This window comes from Hypanus sabinus, chromosome 18, assembly GCF_030144855.1.
Source record: "Hypanus sabinus isolate sHypSab1 chromosome 18, sHypSab1.hap1, whole genome shotgun sequence".
NCBI classification, from domain to species: domain Eukaryota; kingdom Metazoa; phylum Chordata; class Chondrichthyes; order Myliobatiformes; family Dasyatidae; genus Hypanus; species Hypanus sabinus.
The window spans coordinates 15,430,966-15,451,020 of record NC_082723.1 but is presented as its reverse complement, the minus strand read 5'-3'; the positions used below and the strand labels follow the sequence as shown (position 1 = coordinate 15,451,020).

The 20,055-nt window shown below is 40.3% G+C and overlaps 1 protein-coding gene and 1 long non-coding RNA gene across 2 annotated transcripts in view; one reads left to right on the top strand and one right to left on the bottom strand.

The window, feature by feature from the left end:
- LOC132407346 (ral guanine nucleotide dissociation stimulator-like) overlaps positions 1–20,055 on the top strand; it is a 156,723-nt gene that overhangs the window by 21,435 nt on the left and 115,233 nt on the right. The window lies entirely within an intron of this gene.
- The window catches only part of LOC132407349 (uncharacterized), a 65,906-nt gene continuing 64,641 nt past the window's right edge, over positions 18,791–20,055 (bottom strand). Inside the window, exon 3 of the long non-coding RNA XR_009516452.1 lies at positions 18,791–18,906. This is a non-coding gene — a long non-coding RNA (uncharacterized LOC132407349). The remainder of the gene's footprint in view (positions 18,907–20,055) is intronic.

The following is a 20,055-nucleotide window of genomic DNA, read 5'->3' as shown; positions in this document are numbered from 1 at the left end:
AAGTTAGTTATCATCCAGTAATCAATGCACATAGGAAAAGAATTGCTGCATTAGTCAGTCCTGATTGAGGGTCTCGGCCTGAAAGGTGGACTGTTTACTCCTTTCTGTAGATGCTTCCTGGCCTACTGAGTTCCTGCAGCATTTTATGTGTGTTGCTTTGGATTTCCAGCATTTGCTGAATTTCTTGTGTTTGTGTGTTTAGGTTATCTTACTATCTTAGATCAGCTCAAAGCTTTTTAAGTCATTGAACCATCCAACAGGAAACATGCACTTTTGTCTGGAGTCAATACTGGCCATCACTGATTTTTACAAATACTTCTATTCTTCTCACATTCCCATCCGTTACCTCCAGATTCTGCCATTCAACCACAATAGGGATAATAATACAAAATTAACAAACCCGTGGGGTAGGAGAGGAAACTGAAGCTCCTGCCCAAACCCATGAGATCACTGACAATGAGCAACTCCACACCAAGGGCAGCAGAGGTCAGGAATGAACCAGTTGCTGGAGCTTGAAGACAGCAATTTTACTACTGTTCTATGGTGCGACCCATTTGTAGCCATCTCATTAAGGTGGGAAATTCAACAGTCAACTTATCCATAGCCAGTTCCCAAAAAAACAGAAATGAAATACATGGATAACTCACCAGCTTTTCCGCAAAATAGTACCATAAAATATTTTACATTTATGCAAGGGGATGGACAAGAGATCACTTTAATGTATCTTTTGAAAAATGATACCTCCTGACAGCAGCACTTCTCCTATGTCCTAATATCTGGTACATGGAGCTTAGAAAAATAGAGGGCTATATGTAACCCTAAGTAATTTCTAAAGTAAGTACATAGTCAGCACAGCATTGTGGGCTGAAGAGCCTGTATTGTTCTGTAGGTTTTTTTAAGTAGGATTTAAACACACAGTAACAAGTGGGCTCACACAAAGTTAGAGGAATTGCTGTGGTGAGGATCTCTGGAATTGGCAATTTTCAGAAAGTTGTCTCAACACAAATATAGTCAGATGGTAGTGAGAGTGAAAGAAAGCTTCACTTTGAGCTCCTGTTTGAAATTCAACATTTTCTGGTCCCAGTCAACTATTCGATGAGCAATGCCATTTGTAAAATGTCTTTACTTTTATCTGCTGACTGCTCAATTCCCAAAGCCCCTGTATGTGGTCTCAGGAAATTGTAACTTCACTTTTAAGACATCTCTGTCATAGATCCTTAGATATCGGGATGGGAACAATTCTTGGTTTCAGTTAATCACTTCATTCCATAGTTCTGGGAGCACTGCTGCTGTGTACTATCAGCATTTCAAGGAGATACCAGGGACTTCAGAACATAATGCTGACAAACAACAACCAACGTGGCTGAATCTGTCACACACGTACACCACATGGCTTTCTTTTTATGGACAGCGTTTTACTTGTATGTGCATAGCAATAACAGGTTCAAAGGCAAAACCAAAAATACTGGAAATACAGCAAGTCTGGTTACATCTGTGGAAAGAGAAACCAAACTAATATTTCAGAATCATGACTATTTATTCAAAACCTGAATAGAAAACTGAAAAAATATATATTCTTAATATTTCTTTCCCAACAGAGCTAATACACGTAGCTTTGACATTGTTGTCACCACTTGCAACATAATTAGAGTGAACTGAGAAACAGACTTCTAGTTCTGGTATGTATTATCTCCAATCACCTCTGGAGACACATGACTGTATATGGCTGTAATTTTATTGCAGACTAACATCAATTAATGCATGCTTATATGGAAAATTGTCATTACATCATGTACAAATAACTTGCATGTCCACACTACCTCTGCCAAAGTCTTTGACCAACAGCCTTAATGTCTACTTTTAATGGTCAGTGTCAATTTCTTTTAAACTTGTGAAGCACTTTGGGATATTTTACTACTTTAAAGGTACTATATATTTGCAGATTGTCATTGATTTGGATCTAGTTACATTTGAGTGTACAGAATGTTTGTTAACAGATGATTCTTCCTGTTGATTCTCCACAGTTTATTTCTTCTCTTAATAGATGCATACACATGAGATTAGCACATTGGCATTATGGTTTTAAAGACTCCATTTGGGTTAAAAATTCCTGCCCTGACATGACAGGGGGGCAGGGTATGTGGGTAGAGTAATGAAGACCAGCTATGTCTCCTGCAATATGCTGTGAGCAAAACAGTCAGTATTCAAGATGAAAGCACATTTCCCATCTGATTGTGATATAATTAGATAGTGATGCAGCTGGTTTTAAATAAATAAAGAGGCAGGGTGTGTTGCGGGAGTAGAGAAAATAATTGCAGGAAGATTTGTGATAAGTGGATACAAGACTGAAGAATTAAAGTAAATTTAAAAACAAGCTGAAGACGGGGCAGATAGTGGAACAAAGGAGAGTGGATCAAGATGTTGAACATAATCAAAATATGAAATTATTGAACTCAATGTTGAAGGCAAACCTTTGACTTTCAGCATATAAATCCACCTCAGTGAGTGAATTTAAGAGTGTTTATTCACAGAATGGTGTGTGTGCTCTTCCATAGAGTAGCATTGAAAGTAGCACGACATATGTTCCCATTCAAGAGCCTGATTCAGGCATTATTTGTAGCTCTTCCGTCTCCTCACTGTGGTGGAACTTTGCGAAGGACAATCGGCAAATGTGAATGCTGCCATTTCTCTTCTGCGACTATGGTCCCAATCTGGTCTGTTCTGGATTAGCCTGAAATAAATCACCCCGATTGGGAAGACCTAGCAGCAATAAAATACAAATGGCACACAGGAACACCATAATTCTATCAATTACAAAGAGTAATATTGTGCCCAAGGATTTTGGGATGAATTGGAATGGAACACACAAACTTTTTCCTGCTCCTGACACAGCTATTCTCAGATCACATCCAGACTGAGAATGAAGAGCATCACAAAGACCCATTGGCATGTGGTGCTGTTGGCTCTCAGGACATTGACACGTAGAGGTAGTTGTGTAACTGTGTGTAAACATAGTCCATGGAGCAGCAGTGGTTCTGGCCCTCCAATATGCTTCTGAAACTTAACAGCCTTCAACACTTCACTCTTTATAGCAGAAATATACAGCAACACTATTTCCACAAAATCCTCAAAATTCAATGAACAGATTTGCAGAATGGTGCACAGAGTGATCCTATGCAATAAGTTTTAAAACTAGTTCATGGGCCCTCAGGCCACCTGCTATTTCTACTTGCATATATGGAATGAGAGCTGTCATACCTCTTGCCTGAACACTTGAAGAAGCTGCTCCTCATGTTCTGATTCACTTTAGCCCCACGCTTCTGGTCTTTAAAGGTTTCAAAGGTACATTTAATATCAATGAAATGTAAACAATATACATCCCAAAATGCTTTTTCTTCACAACTATCCACAAAAACAGAGAAGTGTCCCAAAGAATGAACCCTAAACTACCCCCCACCAGCTTCCCCTCCTCCCACACATAAGCAACAATCCTTCTTCTCCCCACCGACAAAAAAAAAGCATCAGCACCCGCCACCAAACGCTTAAGTGTGAGCAAAGCAAAAGCAACAGACTTGCATTACTCCAAAGACTACATTCACCTGGTATTTGACATACCACAGGCTCTCTCCCTTTCTCCCTCATAAGGGAGAAAGAGATGTCTCCTTTTCATAGCTAGAGGGGAGACATAAAAAACAACTTGCCAGTTTACAATGTTAGAAGTCCATTGTGTTGCTTTTTCACACAGCCAAAGATCTTCCAGCTCCCACAACACAATGGACACTGATCTTTGATCTGCCTGCATCCAGAGTCCCTAGATCCTAGGCCTCCAAAGGCGAGCCAAGCTCTTAGGCCGGGCCCTTGGCTTGTCAGGTAGCAGCCAGTCGTGACATCCCAAGAGCGGGTCCCATTCCTGATATAGAAGGATGGGTGCAGGTTGATTTACTTTGAACTTACACTTTGTGCATCTGCTTGTGGGCCTGGGCAAAGTGGCCATTCACAGATACAGATAGTGGGCAGTTCAGGGGATTCTCCAGGCAGACTATTTGCTCCTTTTCCAGTTAGATTTTGTGTTCAGGTACAGATGGAATAGAAGTAAGCAGTACCTGTTGGTTCACTGGAGGCCTTTTTAGTCAATAGGTACTTCTGGAGCTGGACCTCACAGATAATACTTACTTTAAATCAGTTTATTTATTTTAAATCAAATATTAACACCCACAAAATGGGGACCTGGAGTTAAAAGCCAAAAAATGTCACAATGATCACAGCGCCCTCTCTGTAGCATTGGAGCTCCTGTTACATTAAATCATATTTTGGTGGTCAGACCACATCATTCATGTGCTTGACACCAAAGTCCAGAAATGGGCGTTCTTTGAAATTCCATCATTAGGAAAAATTGTCAGTGCAGCAAGGAAAAGGTTCAAGGATGTGATCAAAGACCCCTGATATCATCCATCAGGTACATGCAGAAGGCCTACATTTCAGTGGAAAAAGTGCATCACCTCAGAAACCACTCACAATATCAGCCACTTTTTGCCTCATCGTTGGGAAATGGATAGTCCACACACTACCCTCATGAGCCATTTCACATCCCACTAAACCAGACTGGAACTAAATCATCCATTCTCTTAAAGAAAGAGAAAATATGTGGAAACCTAGTTGGAATGGAGGTGTTCAAAGAACAAGCAAACAGTGCAGGGAATGGCTATCTGTTCTTCACCAGAGTATTTTTGGAAAAATGAACCCTCTTTACTGGAGGTTGATAGTTCTGAAGCTCAGATGCTTAATGCAAGCTTGACCTATTTGTCTTGGATCAGCTTTCAGTTAAAACAAAAATCCTGGTATTCTTCAGGTTTGGATGGTGATGATAATGTTTTGTTTTAATTTTATACCCGAGTAGTTGTGTAACTTTTTCTATGAAGCTAATAACAACTTGCTGAGTGACTATGAACTTTGTGAGAGCTGTGCATTAGTATGTGTTAGGTGTTCTCTGTGAATCTTGAGTTGCCAAACCTGACAATGATTGACAGTCCATGACAGCATTTGGAAAACTCATTGTTTCAATATTCTGAAGATACAGTTTGATAGCTACCTGCAGCTTCTTGGAGATTACGGTGGGGGTTAAAGCTGGCACTTCCTCCTGTCATTGCTTCCTAGTACCTGCAGACTGAGAAACACACTCATTCCAGCCATGTTTCTGTAGGACTTTGACCTTGTCATGTTCACTTGGCCTCTAGTTATCAGAACATTGTTTACATTGAGAGAAATACTTTATGAAAAAGAAAGCATGGCTGCCTTCAGACACATAGGAAACTTCCACAAACAGAAACAATATAAGTTCAAAGAAATTAACTACCAAAGTCACCATATATAACACTAAGATTCATTTTCTTGCCGGCATTCACAGTAATACAAGAACCACAGCAGATTCAATGAAAGACTGCATCCAACAGGCTAGACAAGCAACAAATGACCACAAGACATCTGTGCAAATACAAAAATAAATAATAATGATAAATAAACAATAAATATCGAGAACATGAGATGAAGAGTTGATTGAAAGTGAGTCTAGGTTGGGAGGAACAGTTCAGTGATAGGACGAGTATGATATTATAGCTTGTATGATATTAGCCAGGAATCTACAGACAATAATCTTACCGAGAGATTCTGTACCAAATGATATTGTTCCTGTTTAGTAAAGGCCTGAAGAGTTGAGAATTTAACCCTCACTATCCCCAGCCAACAGTTATAACTGTTGTCCTCACCTTTAGGATCTGGACAGTTCTAAGTCCTTATGAGGTGTTTGTTGGGGCTGGAACCAAGACTTCCTTTTGATATTAGTATAAAACTACTGATCTAGATGTTTGTCTTCTGACAGAAATGCACAGTCAGTGACTTTAGGGGGGATGGATTCCATATATGTGTCCTAGTACAGTAATAAAAACAGGAAGTGCAGGAAGAACACTGTCTTCTGTTGTGTTACGTCAGTATTTGGAGTTTCAATGTAAGTCAGAAAATCTGTGAATTTAGCATTAATATTTGGAATGTCTTGTCTTTGCTAACCCAAGGGACATCTCTGGCAGTTTGCCAGATCAAAATTATTCTTGGCTGCATTTACTCAGTTCTTAGTGTCATTCTCTGTCTCATAATATTTTACATCCCACTGTAAATTTCCTCCAAGTTTAGATCTGATCCTTTGGGAAGATATGACAACTTGCTATTGCAATCAGCAGTACTTAACAAGTACGTGTCCTTTCTTCTCCCTCTTCTCTTACTGCCTTTTAGTACAGTGTGTTCTTGTCAGAAGATTTTAAGGGCAACTTCCTACTTCTGAACCACTCAAACTTGGCTTTGTGACCAAGTTTGCAGATGATATGAGGATAGATGGAGGGCGGGTAGTGTTGAGGAAGCAAGGCGTCGGCTGAAGGACTTAGATTGGGGAAATGGGCAAAAAGTGGCAGATGGAATATAATGTAGGGAGTACATGATCATGTACTTTGGCAGAAAGAACAAAGGTATGGACTATTTTGTAAATAGGGAGAAAATTAAAAAATCAGAGGTGCAGATGGACTTGGGTGTTCTCATGCAGTATTCCCCAAGGTTAACTTGCAGGTTGAGTTAGTGGTAAGGAAGGTAAATGCAATGTTAGCATTTATTTCAAGAAGGCTAGAATACAAAAGCAAGGATATAATGCTGAGGCTTTATAAGACATTGGTCAGACCGCACTTGAAGTACTGTGAGTAGTTTTGGTCCACTTATCTAAAAAAAAAGTTATGCTAGCATTGGAGAAAGTCCCAAGGAGGTTCACAGGAATGATCCCAGAAATTCAAGGGTTAACATAAGAGGACTGTTTGATGGCTCTGGACCTGTATTTGCTGGTTTAGAAGAACGAGGGGCGGATCTCATTGAAACCTAGTGAATATTGAAAGGTCTGGATAGAGTGGAATGTGGAAACTTTGTTTCCTATAGTGGGAAAGTCTAGGACCAGAGGGATAATAAATCAGCCATAATGGAATAATGGAGCAGACATGGGCTAAATGGCCTAATTCTGCTCCTAAGTCTTATGATCTAAAATTACAGCCTTTACTCCCTCAGTCTTGGTTCTTCCTACATATATTGAGCCTTCTTGACAGCCAGACTTGGCTTTGCTCTTCAACTTCTGGGTTTTCCAGCTGTGCCTAAGTCCAGACTCTTCCTGATGGATGTTTCATGGATGACTTGGAGGTTGTGCACTGGAGCTCTTTCCCAAATTTCATGGAGGATAACAACTTGGTAGGAATCAGTGTCAGAAAACTAGTACAGTGGAGAATGGAGGAGGTAAAAAGAATGGGTAAGAAATGATCATCCCCTCTGTCCTTATTTTCCCCTCTGTCCTTATTTTGGCTGCAGTATCTCTGTGTGAAAGCATTATTCTGCATACCAGATAATTTTTATTTAAGAGGAAGATGTATAAAGAGAAGAAAGAATACTATCAAAATGTGCTTGATAGCTTCTGAGGCACTCTAGCATCAGACTAGGAATGCTCAGATTTAATGTTATTCCATCATGTCTTTTTCCACTTTTGCCTTCAAACGGGCCAGAAGCATTTCTCTGCTGGTTAACAGGGAGTCACTACCTATATCATCCTGTAGTTCCTTTAGACTGCAGAGCCTTTCTGTCATCAAACTTCATTTTCCCATCACCCATCTGCTTCAGTATTTTCATCCTTCCTCAAGAGCTGTCCCACTTACAATACCAAGATGGACAACAGGACACCTTTATTTAAATCTGTTCACATGTTCCTGATTCTATATCCTGGATCTGGGCCATCCCAACCCAATCTATGGCAAATCCCTCTTTGCATAGCAACATATCAATGTCATACAACATCTACAGTGTGCCAAGGAGCATCCAATAGTTCCCAGTCTACTGAAGAGGAATAACTGCTCAAAACTGTATGTTGGACTTGTGCAGACAAGTCTGTGGGCTCGTCATTCTAATTTTCATCTGATATATTAATATTACCTTTACGTAGCAAGAGGAAACAAGTCATTAGCATCCTCCATAGTTAGGTGCATTGTGCCAGAATCCATTTCCCCACAGATGAGTTAACCCTCCATCAAGGGATTCCACAGTCCTCTGCATATATTAATCCTGCCTAGCCTTCCATCCTCTGGTCACTGTTTCCCCTTGCACTGTTTGTTCACCATCCAGAGCAGTTTAGTTTTATGATTATGGACTGTCAGCGCATAGGCCTCTGCTCTCAGGTTCTCGTGTGAAAATCTGCTCTTACCTTCGTGGACATCCTCAGGATTATCACATTCCTTCATTTCAAGCTAACACCATTTTGTCTTACAATCTCCATTTTGTGTTATACTTCTGCACATACCAAGGAGGAATCAAATATGCCTTCTGGCAGATAACAATAGTGATATGCTATATTTTTAAAATCAATAAACACTCAATATACACGGGGGTGGGAACTGGAGTGAAAGGACTCAGGAAAGGACTGATGATTGTGTTCAAAGATAGTGTGCAGTCAGATTGTCAGGAAGGGCAGACAGATGATGGAACTTAGCTGCAGCCAACAGGTTGAGTATCAAATCATTAGGGATGCAGAGTCAGAAAGGATAGCAAATACGGTACTCAAGGTGTTGTATCTAAATGCACGTAATATAAGAAATAAGGTGGATGATCTTGTTGCAATATTACAGATTGCCAGGTATGATGTTGTGGCCGTCACTGAATCGTGACCAAAGGATGATTGTAATTGGGAGCTGAATGCCCAAGGTTATACGTTATATCGGAGAGATAGTAAGGTAGACAGAGGGAGTGCTGTGGCTCTACTGGTAAAGAATGGCAACAAATCAGTAGAAAGATGTAACATAGGATCAGAAGATGTTGAATCCTTGTGGGTTGAGTTAAGAAATTGCAAGGGTAAAAGGATGTTGATGGTAGTTATATACAGGCCTCCCAACAATGTCTGGAAGGTGGACTACAGGTTACAACAGGAATTAGAAAAGGTGAAGTCAAAAGGGCAATGTTATGGTAGTCATTGGGGATTTTAACATGCAGGTCGATTGGGCAAATCAGGTTGGTAATGGATCTCAAGAGAGTGAGTTTGTTGAATGCCTAAGAGATGGCTTTCTAGAGCAGTTTGTTGTTGAGCCAACTAGGGGATCAGCTATACTGGATTGGGTGTTATATAATGAACTGGAGATGATTAGGGAGCTTAAAAGCCCTTAGGAAACAGTGATCACAATGATTGTGTTCAACTTAAAATTTGATAGAGAAAGTGAAGTCTGATGTAGCAGTATTTCAGTGGAGTAAGGGAAATTACAGTGGTATGAGAGAGGAGTTAGCCAAAGTAAATTGGAAGGAGCTGCTGGCAGGGATGTCAGCAGAGCAGCAATGATGTGCGTTTTTGGGGTAGATGAGGAAGGTGCAGGAAATGTGTATTCCAAAAATGAAGAAATATTCAAATGGTAAAATAGTACAACCCTGGCTGACAAGGGAGGTCAAAGCTATAGTAAAAGCAAAAGAAACGGCATACAACAGAACAAAAATTAGTGGGAAGATAGAGTATTGGGAAGTTTTTAAAAAGCTACAGCGAGCAACTTAAAAAATTATTAGAAGGGAAAAGATGAATATGAAAGCAAGCTAGAAAATAATATCAAAGTGGATAGTAAAAGTTTTTTCAAGTGTATTTAAAATAAATGAGAAATGAGAGTGGATATAGGACTGCTAGAAAATGAGGCAGGAGAAATGATAACGGGCGGGGGGTGATAGGAGATGGCTGATGAACTGAGTATTTTGTGTCAGTCTTCACTGGAAGACACTAGCAGTGTGCGAAGGAAGAGAAGTGGGTGCAGTTACTGTTACAAGAGAGAAGGTGCTCAAAAACTGAAAGACCTAAAGCTACATAAGTCACCCAGATCAGAGAAGCTGTACCCTAGGGTTCTGAAAGAGGTAGCATTAGAGATTGTGGCAGCATTAGCAATGATTTTTCAAAAATCATTGGACTTTGGCATGGTGCCAGAGGACTGGAAAATTGCAAGTGTCACTCACTCCACTCTTTAAGAAAGGAGGAAGGTAGCAGAAAGGAAATCATAGACCAGTTAGCCTGACCTCAGTGGTTAGGAAGATATTAGAGTCAATTATCAAGGGTGAGGTGATGGAGTACCTGGTGACACAGGATAAGATAGTACAAAGTCAGCATAGTTTCCTTCAGGGAAAATCCTACCTGACAAACCTGTTGGAATTCTTTGAGGAGATTACAAGTAGGATAGATAAAGAAGATGCGGTGGATGTTATGTATTTGGACTTCCAGCAGGCCTTTGACAAAGTTCCACACATGAGGCTGCTTACCAAGTTAAGAGCCTATGGTATTACAGGAAAGTTACTAACATGGTTAGAGCATTGGCTGATTGGTAGGAAGCAGCGAGTGGGAATAAAATGATCCTTTTCTCATTGGCTGCCAGTGACTAGTGATATTCCATAGGAGTTGGTTTTGGGACCACTTCTATTTATGCTGTATATAAATGATTTAGATGATTGAATACATGGCTTTGTTGCCAAGTTTGCAGATGATACAAAGATTGGCGGAGGGGCAGGTAGTATTGAGGAAACAGGTAAAATGCAGAAGGACTTAGGCAGTTTAGGAGAATGGGCAAGAAAGTGGCAAATGAAATATAATGTTGGAAAATGCATGGTCATGCACTTTTGTAGTAAAATAAATGTGCGGACTATTTTCTAAATGGGGAGAAAATCCAGGAATCTGAGATGCAGAGGGACTTGAGAGTCCTTGTGCAGAACACCTGAAGGTTAAATTGCAGGTTGAGTCAGTGGTGAGGAAGGCAAATGCAATGTTAGCATTCATTTCAAGAGGACTAGAATACAAGAGCAAGGATGTGATACTGAGGCTTTTTAAGGCACTGGTGAGATCTCACTTTGCATACTGTGAACAGTTTTGGGTCCCTAATCTTAGAAAAGATGTGCTGGCATTGGAAAGGGTTCAGAGGATGTTCACAAGGATGATTCCAGGAATGAGAGGGTTATCATACAAGGAATGTTTGATGACTCTGGGTCTGTACTTGCTGGAATTCAAAAGGATGGGGGGGGGGGGATCTCATTGAAACCTTTTGGATGTTGAAAGGTCTAGTCAAGGTAAATGTGGAAAGGATTTTTCCCATGGTGGGAGAATCTAGGACAAGGGGGCTCAGCCTCAGGATAGAGGGACATCCTTTTGAAACAGAGATGCAGAGAAATTTCTTTAGCCAAAATTTGTGAACTTGTTGCCACATGCTGCTGTTGAAGCCAGGTCGTTGGGTGCATTTAAGACAGAGATTGATAGGTCCTTGATTGGGCATGGCATCAAAGGTTACGGGGAGAAGGCCAGGAACTGGGGTTGAGGAGGAGATAGAAAAAAGGATCAGCCGTGATTGAATGGCAGAGCAGACTCGATGGGCCAGATGGCCTAATTCTGCTATGTCTTGTGGTCTAATATTACATAATCCATATACACTGCTTGTATGGCCAAAAGAGGCCATTAAGAGTCTTTGGCAAGTAGATGTAAAAAGAAGCTAAGGCATTCAATACATATGTCAAGAGCAAAAGGATAATTGGGGAGCGAGTAAGATCACTCGAGGATAAAGGAGGGAATATATACTTGGAGGCAGAGGATACAGGTGAGGTGCTAAATGATTATTTCGCATCATTACTTACTAAGGATGAAGTATAGGTGTGGAGTATACTGATTTTCTAGGGCATTTGAGATAAAGAAGGAGGTGTCTCCACCTCTTCTTTTATCAAGCAAGCCTGTTCAGTGCATCAATAGCCTTTCTGATCCTCTGATATGAGAAGCCCTACCATGCTGTGAGCTAGTATGATTTTGGTGTAGTGATGGAGTAAGTCAAGTTATCACTGTCTGTACTTAGTGTCAGTCTGTTCTGGGCTTTAACATCACTGTTGATCCAGTGCAAAGCGGTGGCAGATCTTTAGCCCCTTGTGGTAGTTGTTGACTACCTTCAGTTTTCTTGCTTACTACACTTTTATTGCGCTTATGATTCGAGTAACATTTCTGTCACTCTGTCAAGTTCTAGTATACCTGCATTGTTCAACCTTTGAGCTGCTGGGTTGTGAAAGGTTAGCATGCCCACTCAGTGTGAGTGCAAGTGATGATTTATCCTTTACCTTTACCATCTTTTTTATCATCACCAATTTTTATTGCAACACCAACTAATTACATTCACTACAACCAGTTGCTGAATACATTTTGACTGTTTAACCCAGCCACCACCCCAACCTTCATCACCATCCCCCCCACCCCTCATCCTCATCCCCACCCATCTCTCCCCCTCCCCCCTCCAGCCCTCTCTCCCCCCCCCCCCCCGACCAACCAACTGAACAGCAGTGCATACACAGACAGAGCATTCCTATTTTAACAGAAGATCTTTCAAATGTGTCTACATTAAGATTGTGTTTGGTCGTGCGTCATTTATTCTTGTTGATGGTAGTTCCAGGTAAGAAATGTCCAAAAAGCTCTGAAGCCAGTGAGTCTTGAAATATCATGGGGAGGTTTCCAGTGCTGGACTACAATCTTCTTAGCTGCAACCTTTACCATTTTCTGTGTCTTTCCTGTGCTGTATGGAAATCGAGATGATATTGTCCAGCAATCCCACTGCCAGTCCTTTGAGTAGCTCTGTTAACTTGCTGTGAACTGTGGCTCTTTATCTGTGATGAGACCTTAGTTGGAGCTTTATTATCATTGCTGAGGACAATGAGATTGCAGTGTCTGACAAACTGTACTTTTTTTGCTTCTGATGGTGTGTTCTCTCAAAATCTATTCCCCAAAAAATGTATCCACCATCGTGAGATACATTTTCCTAGTTAAGTATGTTGTGACGATGAACAAAATGACCAGGGGGGAACTGAAACTAGTGGATATAGAAGTCTTTTCAGCAAAATGAGCGGCTGGCATCATATTCAAGACACTCTTGGAAGAAGAGGCCTGCCTCATCCAATATTACATGACATTTTTAGACGCTAAAGATCAAAGGTAACAGGAAGACAATCCTATAGTCGCAATGAATCCACGTTACATCCTTTGAACTACATATAATTTTCAGACACTTCCAACGCTTTAGAAACCCAAAATGAGTGTTAATCTGCTCTCGCTCCCCCTGTCCATATACAAACATCTTAGGCGATTGATCCCGGTCTGCAGCTCCAGGAAGACCATTGTTCGGAGCTGCATTTTCAATTCAATCTACAAGCCACATTCAGATCACAACCACCCACACAAAGTGCTGGAGGAACTCAGCAGGCCAGGCAGACCATTTTGTAATCCACCCCGGTCTGCAGCTCCAGGAAGACCATTGTTCTGAGCTGCATTTTAAATTCATCCTGCAAGCCACATTCAGATCAGAAGACTGGCTGCTGTTCAAATTAACATTTGCTGTACACTCTAACTCCAGAATATGTCTTAACAAGGTGAACCAGACCTGACCCATTTTTTTTTACTTGGAGTGTGTTTATAACGTGATAAGAGTGAAATGTTTACTTTAATTGGCACCTTTACAAAGTTATGTGAGACTGACATTTCTATACATGGTCTGATCTCCCTGTTCATCCTCAGTCAGTACATACCATCCTGTGGAGGCAACCTTTTGCCCCCAGTTGTGAGGAGCAAAGGCTCAAAATCATGTCATTTTTTTTAAATGTTACTTGGAAACAGTTACTTATCTAAAATTGATTGCTCTGCTTATCTTTCATGTGGAAAGATAACCTAAAAACAAATTCAACTACTCCTTCCGCTTGCTTCAGGTGCTCTATTGCCCTGGCATGACATCCTTGGAAGCATTTTCTACAACATAATGGATGCACCATGGAGGTGCTTGATACTGATCTCAAGTGTCAAATGACCACTATACACACATTTAGTTCCCCTACAGGTGCATTGTGAAACTTCTCCAGACCAAAGACTGGAACAGCTCCTCAGTTCACTCCTCAGTTTATGCCTCTTGAGAGTCATAATATTACGCACTTTCTACAGAACTGCCTTCCTCTAGCATGTGGTATTGTGTTCAGCTGGAGCATTGAATGTGAATCTGACCCTGTCTTTGTCCCTGCACTGCTCAGCCTGGCCACCCATGTACTTTGGATATCCTCTTCATTGTTTGTAAAGTTGATTTTCCAGTCTCCATTGCACCCATGTTTTACCTCATTCAACCACTTACACAACTGTCAGAATCAGAATCTGATTTAATATCACTGGCATATGTCGTGAAATTTGTCTTTGTAATGCATAATAGAAAATAACCAAATTTTGTGTGTGTGTGTGTCTGTTAGTTAAATTAAATAAGTAGTGCAAAAATAGAAGTAAAAAAGTAGTGAGGTAGTGTCCATGGGTTCAATGTCCAGTTGGAAATCAGGTGGCAGAGGGGAAGAAGTTATTTCTGGATAGTAGCAATGAGAACAAGGCATGACCTGGGCGATGGGGATCCTTAATGTTGGACGCCATCTTTTTATGGCATCACTCCTTGAAGATGTCCTGTATACTGTGGAGGCTAGTGCCCATGATGGCACTGTTTACATCTCTGCAGCTTAATTTGATGTTGCAACATCTAGTCCACTTTAGCATACTTTTCCCATTCTGCCTCTTGTACATCACACCAGGCATTTCCAACATGTCCAGCCTGGCATTAGATAGCTTCCTTCTTGAATTAACCCGTCTCATTGTAATTGTTTCCATATAATCCTATCTCTGAGGACAAGTTCTAGAAAATAGTGATATTACTACTATCTGCTAGTAATCCATGAGGAAAATATCAAAAGATTTCCCCAAAGAGTGGTTACTAGCTAAAAGCAATTGTTTCACTTCTACAGTAATGAAAACCAAAAAAAAACTGCCCAAGATGGAAATAAGAAATTGAGGAAATGAGAAAAGCAAGTTGGTTTTTAGTAACAGAGAACTAGGGAAAGTATGAGTAGAACGAACAGAATATTTCTGGTTGTGTATCTTGAAGAGACCCAGCAATAATGAAGAATCATTGATATATTTCTAAGTTAGGATGGTCTATGATGTGGAAATAAATTTGCATCTGGTGCATCATGCACCATGCCCCCACTTTCCATGTCCTTTCTGAAACCTGGAGATACCAACATTTTAACCTCTTGTGAATGGAGATCTGTTTATTGTTTCAAAATTGGAAGTGTGGCAGCAATGATTAGATGCCAGACCATCATCGTGAGCCAATGTGGAAAAAAAAACTAATGATAATAACCGGGGCTAGCAGTGGGTGAATGGAAATAAATGATTACAGTACATCAGTGGTGTGCGAGCTGATTTCTGCAGAAAACACAAGAAGTGATTTAAGTTCCTATATTTGAGATACTGTTTCAGAACTGGAGAGATTGATAGAAGATTTCACAGTGTTCCTTATGAGTAAAATTTGTTGAGGAAGATAAGATTTCTCATTGCTTTCTCTTACTTGTTATTCAGTTAAATGCAATAAACAATTAATTTACTAACACTTGATGAATAATCCTCGGGGTTCCATTCTGACAAAGGGTTACAGCTTGATATGACTAGTCATTGTTGGGGGAAAAAGTTAAAATAACTGCAGGGAAGGACTGGCATAATGCAGCAATCAGCATTAGTGTGGAGGTCCAATTACAGAAAATTCTGTTTAGGGAGTCGTCCTTATTTTCCATTGGTCACTCAGCATGTGACATTTGGTTTTTAAAGCTTGTTGTTTGAAGGGAAGAATGTCCTGTAGTAGGGGGTCCCAGGGAAGTGTATGGCTGTGTTTAAGGAGAATGCTCATTGTGTGCCTTCAGGCATCTGTACCTCTTTCCTAATGGTAACAATGAGGACAAGGCATGACCTGGATGATGGGGTTCCTTAATGTTGGACACTACCTTCTTGAGACGTCACTCCTTGTAGATGACCTGGATCCTACGGAGGCTACTGCTCATGATGGAACCGATTAAGTTTACATCTGTCTGCAGCTTACTTCGATCCTGTGCAGTAGCCCTGACCACCCGCCCCCCCCCCATCTTCATAACAAACGGTAATGCAGCCAATTAGAATGGAACATCTGTAGAAATTTTTAAGTGATTTTGGTGACATACCAAATCTTGTCAAATTTCTAATGCAGTATAGCCACTGTCATGCCTTCTTTGTTGCTGCATTGATTTAGGATGCAATCAAGCATTTGAGCCAGAGATTAGCACTTTAGTTTCTAAAGATATTTCATTCAAGTCCCAATTTAAATACCTCGGCACAAAATCTAGGCTGCCGGTGCTGAGGGAGTGCTGCATTGTAGCAGATGATGTCTTCAGGTGAGACTCGAAGTGAATTCCTGTCCAGCTGTCAGTGAGTTCTGATTGTCTTTGAAGATTGAGAAGTTGTCTTTGCAATTTTTATCATTCTGTACTTTAATATGTCATTGATGCTGAAGTGCTTCAGGGCATCCTGAGGTCATAAAGTGTATTTTAAGTTTAAATCTCTAAAGCATTATAGGGGATTGTCAGATGTTTGCTATGTTTTCATGGCAATATCACAACATGGAGCTCCTGTGCTTTAAGTTGTGTTCCTCCTACTAAAGTACCAAGATCTGCCACATCTTTGTTTAACATGTTTAGCATGTTGTTCCAATATATGTATAATGGTACCATTAACATTGCAACTGTTAACTTAGTTGTAACGTTGGAAATGGGTGAGCCAATCTGCACGCCCATTTCCACCAACACCAATGAAACATAGAAAACCTGCAGCACAATACAGGCCCTTCAGCCCACAAAGCTGTCCCTATCTTAGAACTACCTAGGTTTTACCCATAGTCCTCTTTTTTTAAAAAGACCCTATCGTTTCCACCTCCACTGCTGCTGTCGGAAGCCCATTCCACTCACTCACCACTCTCTGCGTTTTAAAAACTTACCCCTGACATTTTCTCTGTACCTACTACCAAGCACCTTAAAAGTACGTCCTCTTGTGCTAGCCAATTCAGCCCTGGGAAAAAGCCTCTGACTCTCCATGGTTTTAATGTCAACTGAGAAGAATCAAAATGTGTTTTTTAATTTCTATATTCAAATGTTCATGTAGTGATCAACTTTCAAGCTTCACAACCCATGAGGGATGGACATAGATTAAGGATCTTGTGTGGGTTTGTCATATCTATTCAGGAGAAGAGACGGGCATAAGTACATGGAGTAGGACTCGTGTACACAGCTTTTAAAGTTGAACCCACTGAGCCAAAGCTCAGAATCAGATCTAAGTATCAAGCCTATTATCTTTCATGGCTTTTAGGAATTAAGTATTTTTGTGAAAAAGTTTCTTGGTTTCCAAATTGCAAAAGAAGCTTAATACCATTTTCAGTAAGTCATTTGTGTTTTCTGCAGCAGCAGCAGCAGCTAAAGAATGCTTAGGACCTTTAACCTCTAATGTATCAGTCTACAATAAGGAAATGAGAGAACAAGCTGACATTTGTCAAGAACAATTACTTTAATCAAGTGTTAACTGAATTAAATCTGCTTGTCCATTGATAAAAATCAGTGGTAAAAATCTTCACTGGAATCCATGGCATTTTAAAGGGACAGTATTTCTCAGTTGTGGAATTAGGTTAATTCTTCAGTTTTTGAGAAACAGCACTAAGAAGCACATTGCTAAGCTTTTAATCTTTTATTTATGTTACAGATATGTCATCTTTCACAATACTTGGCCTTATATGGTAGTTCTCACATGATTTCATGGAACAGGAATTGCTAGTGGTGAATGCAAAGCACGCTGTTTACCTGATTCAAGCTCATCAGGACTTGGGTCAGGTTTGGTTTTTCTATCACATGTATATTTTGATAAAACATTTGGTGTTGGGTCAGGGCATACTATGCTATCCCAGCTAAGCCTGTATTCCAGATCAAGATGGTAACACTCAACAGTAGATGTTTTGCCCTTATACAAACCAAATACTGTAGCATGTTTCAGATTGCTGTATTTATTTAGCGGGGGTGGGGGGTGGAAAATCCTCAGAACTAAGTCGTGTTTTAAATATTTCCCTGAGCAGAACTGCAGGCGAATGGGTTTACATTACCTTCCCAACAGTAGAGATGAGTATTTGCCATTGACTTCAAAAGTGAGAGGTTAAAACCTTTCAGGGAAAAATGAAGGTGGCTGAGTCTCCTTCCCCATGAAAGAGAGCCCTGCACTTACTTAGCACCTTTCACATTCTTGAGACATCTTTAAAGAGAAGACACAGAAGATGATAGAGGTTTTAAAATTGTGACTGGTAGATGTAGAGCTACCTGGACAGAAGGGACCCAAGTGAGGTCAGTGTTTCTATTAAAATTACAGGTTGACCTTCACTAATCCGGCACTATTGGAGTGCCGGATTAGTGAAAATGCTGAATTACAGAAGGATCACATTAAGTAATAGTTAACTGCCTCATCATACCTTTAAAATATCATGTAAATCAGTGCAAGTTAGATAATAATGAAATAGAAATATTAAATGAGTATCAAGTGAAATTTTAATAAAGTAATATACTGTACAGGCACAGATAAAATAAAGGGTACCGGTAAATGTACAGGAATTAATTTATACAGAAAAGTTGAGCACTTCTGCTTCTAAAGTGAGACGTTTAATATACTTTCAGGCAAAGTTACATATCTGCAAGTGTGGGGTTGTCAGGATCATCAACATCTTCATCTTGAAAAATGAGTGAAGCTTCAGGAACTGGTGCTGAAACTGGCACAACAGTTTCTTCAAAAACTGTTGATGTTGGTGGCAGTACATCTGGGTGAGTAGAAGTTGATGGCACTGGATTTTGAAGTGTTAGCTCCCCTGTTGCACTTTTTCTAGCAATTTTTTTGAACATATCTTCCAAGGTAAACTGTTTCATATATTTTGGTCTGTCTCTGATTAGCTTAACCTGCAGAATATAAACACTCATTATTTCTTGCTCAGTTATAAAACATCCTTGCTCTAATCCTTTCAGCAATTCACCTGTCAACTTAATTAGCCTGTCAATAGAAAGTCTCTCTGCTACAACTTCCTCATCTTCATCACGTAAACTTTTACCAATGACCAGTAACTTACATCTGTGGGTTCCTGCAGCATTAGAGCAGCCTAGCAGAGTCACACGATTTCTCGATGCCTTATACCCTGTGGCGATTCTGCATCTGCTGTTGTTAGTGTTCTTCTTGGTGTACATCTCCAATACAAAGCAGTCTCATCAGCACTGTACACCTGCTTGGGACTTAATTTTCCATCGGAGACTAACTTGGCGAACTCGCCAACAAACTCTGCTGTTGCTTCCTTGTCTAATGAACGTTTTTCACCACACACACACACTGCATGAAACTGTAAGCCATGACACTGCTTGAACCAATGAAGCCAGCCTTCACCATAGTCACACTCATAATCTAATCCTAGTTCTTCTTGAAACACTTCTGCTTGTTCCTTCACCATACCTCCAGATAGTTCAACACCTCCACTTACACGAAGATTAATGTTATCAGCTCTTTATCTAGTTCTGAACTTCTTCCGTCTTTCATTGTTTCTCTTACGCACATCTGTTTCTTTGAGCCACTATCAGCAAAAAAAAAGTAGCAGTTTTTCTTTGTTTCTTTATATCGTACAGTGTGGAAGAGCCAATGTTGTAACACTCGCACAAGCTTTTCACTGATACACCACCATCCAGTTTTTTCAAGAGTTCAAACTTTATCTTTGAAGGATAATGTGCGGTGTTTTTGCTTCACAGCACCAGATGCATTTCCTTTACTCACTGGGGCCATAATTGGGGCTAAAAAGAGCAAATGATGTTAATAAATGCAGGAAAACAAGCAGGAATTGCCTGTCTGTGCTTACACAAGTGCACCAACACGTGAACAGATCCAGTGCAACCAAAACAATGCACAGCAGATTGATACGGTGGCCTGGGAAATTTGAAATTACAGTTGCACGGAAAGTTTGAAATCAGTACCAGATTATTGAAGGAACCGGATTACAGGTAGTTGGATTAGTGAAGGTCAACTTAATTAGTTGAAGAAATGGATGAGAGCTGAGGAAAAAAAATCAT